The following is a 2,931-nucleotide window of genomic DNA, read 5'->3' as shown; positions in this document are numbered from 1 at the left end:
TCTCTCTTTCTCTCTTTCTTTCCTTCTTTCTTTCTCTCTTTTTTTCTTTTTTCTTTTTTTGAGACAGAGTCTTGCTCTGTCGCCCAGGCTGGAGTGCAGTGGCGCAATCTCGGCTCACTGCAACCTCCGCCTCCTAGGTCCACACCATTCTCCTGCCTCAGCCTCCCGAATAGCTGGGACTACAGGTGCACGCCACCACGCCCTGCTAATTTTTTGTATTTTACTAGAGATGGGGTTTCACCGTGGTAGCCAGGATGGTCTTGATCTCCTGACATCGTGATCCTCCTGCCTCAGCCTCCCAAAGTGCTGGGATTACAGGCGTGAGCCACCACCATGCCCAGCCAAGAAAAGTACTTCTTAAACAAACAAGCAAAGTCTTTAACATTTATCATCAACCCCACCGTCAAATATTGCACATGATATTCAGTCTTCTATTTTTGCCTCTAAGGGGATCAAAAAAGAAAATAAAAAGTCTGTTCAGACCGTCAAGTCTAACTTGAAAATATGATGCCTGAGTCAGGTGCTCATTCTAGTTCAATGCAGTGCCCAAACAGCAGAAACAGTTGCTGAAGAACATGACGAGTATGGAGAAGAATGCTGCGTGTCAATCACAAATCCTCCAGATGAGAAGGAGCTGGTCTGGCAGGTATAACACAGATGGGGAGCCCACACTACTCGAAGGACTTTGGAAATGTGCATCGCATCAAGTGGCTCGGTATAATCCCAATCATGGTGGAACTGGGGAACTTCAGTTTGGGGGAACTTCACCTTTCAAAAGATCGTCTTCATCTTCTGCCATCTCCTTTTTCTAGGCTTCTTAAACTCCTGAAGTTCTTCGACACTTATGTCTTCCCATATCTGATAAATAGAATCAATGACTTTCTTTGACTGCTTAATCACACAAGGATCAAAGGAGAAGAAGGCGTCCAATGGGTTGGTGCATGTTCACACTGAGTCCCCTCCACCGGTATTTCTGGCCATTGTTCCTCTCACCTATAGTGTAGCAGACTCAGTGATATTTATTTGTGACAGCAGCAAATAAGTTAACCACTGAGGGCAGGCCAATCTTCAGAGGATTTAGCTGACTAGTCACTATCCCTTAAAAATGTAGGCATTGAAGACATCTCAAACCTTCTTTCAGGTTTATACTTAAAAGCTGCTTGTGTCTAAAAACAAAGGTGTGGAACACAGCTTGGAAGGCTGAGTAAAATGTTTGATGGAGAGCAATATCACAAAAACCCTTCATTCTCAGATCCTGGTTACTAAGGTATTTGTGTGGCCAGTTAACCAAAAGACCTAGGCATGATTTTATAGTTGAGATGACAGGAATGAATTTAGCTCTTGCCAAAGAGCTTCCAATATAATTTCCAGCAGCTCACCTGATGATAGCAGGATTATTTGGATCCTGCATTGTTTTTCCTAGAGATGTTCTAAAAATGCTTCTGAGAGTCCCAATTTTAAGTTATGGAGGTAAAACATGAAAAATTGTACATGACAGGAGGCAGGGACGGGCAACAGGAGTTTGCCAAATATGTTTATCAGTTTTTGATATATTACAAATCCTTTATTTTGTTATCAACCTTAACATGTATTATACATACCAGACATACTTCACGTACAGAAAAAGCAAAGACAGCAGGATGTCCAGGCATTTAGCTACAGGGTGCACCATCAGAACGAGCCATTTGGAGTCAGCCTTAGAAACAGTCCCTTCATCTTTGTTCATATTAAACAATCATTCCATGGAATCTGTCCCACCACAAGTTTGACTGCTGTTTCCTCAGCATCTTCAGTATCCTGCCAGAATGCATTCACATCCAACTTGAATAGATTTTTTAATAATAAGCTTCAGAATTTCGTTCCTCAAAGTTGGAAAGTATATACTAATCTTTAGTAAGTTATGAATGTAACATTCCAATATTCTCTCCAATTGAACAAATGGAAATGTTTCTACCAGTATTGGCACAAACAACACAGTGCCAGTGGGACATATCTTGGTATTATTTGTAAGGTGGTATGACATGTGTCAAAATTTGCAGGAAGAAAATCACCTCCATCATCAGAATCTGAAACATTTACATGGCTCTTCTTAATGATCATTAAGGGAGGGTACCCCAAGTGGGAAGCAATTATGCTGAGACTTGGGCTAAGGAAGACAGTCTGTTGATACAAGATTACCCAGAGAAGCCAAATACTCTTCTACCACTGTTTGATTTCTATTCAACCAAGCCAATCTCAATGTAATACTGAGGAGCTGCTCAAAGTCTTTTACCAAGTCCATGATAGAAGAGCAAAATTCTCACAGCCAGTTCAAGATCTGGTCATCCTTTATGTCTGGATCTCACAGCTGGCTCTTCAACAGCTTAAAGTTATTTGTTTCACTCTTTGTACTTCCGCAAGACTTCTGTCCCCGTTCCGTCCAGATGAACAATTTGTCTTGAGGAAAAGTAATTCTTGAAGGGAAGCATATCTGAAATACTGGTCCATGACATACCCAGCTTCTTGACCACAGAAGCTGAAGCCTCTGTTTCCCTGGCAATCGTGTGAGAAGCAGCCTGGCTGTCCTGGGGCTTAAAGTGATAGCTGCACCTGGCCTGGAAGCCCTTTCTCTTGATTACTACGTTACAACCTGACATTGTTCAGCTATTTGCTTTATATAATGAATCCTTTTAGGGAGAATTGTATCCGACTTCTAAAATTCATTATTTAAGAATTCATTATTATTGCAGTAGCTCACTTTAAGTTCTTTGTTAAATTTCAAGTTTTAATTTCCCCCCACTGTTCAAAACATACTTAAATGCACCTATAGATAAAATCATAATAAGCCTGCATAAAATATTATAAAGAAACTGGAAATAGATATAGAAAAAAATCCCAGCTATAGCCTATATAAATCTGCTTCCTTAAATGCCAGATTTGTTACAAACACTT

The 2,931-nt window shown here is 40.6% G+C and overlaps 1 pseudogene; it reads right to left on the bottom strand.

Annotated features, from left to right (window-relative positions):
• Positions 1-604: 604 nt before the first annotated feature.
• LOC102135071 (RNA polymerase I-specific transcription initiation factor RRN3 pseudogene) lies at positions 605-2,296 on the bottom strand (annotated as a pseudogene).
• Positions 2,297-2,931: the final 635 nt, after the last annotated feature.

The sequence above is a fragment of the Macaca fascicularis genome, chromosome 12 (assembly GCF_037993035.2).
Source record: "Macaca fascicularis isolate 582-1 chromosome 12, T2T-MFA8v1.1".
NCBI classification, from domain to species: Eukaryota; Metazoa; Chordata; class Mammalia; order Primates; family Cercopithecidae; genus Macaca; species Macaca fascicularis.
This window is presented reverse-complemented; position numbering and strand designations above follow the sequence as displayed.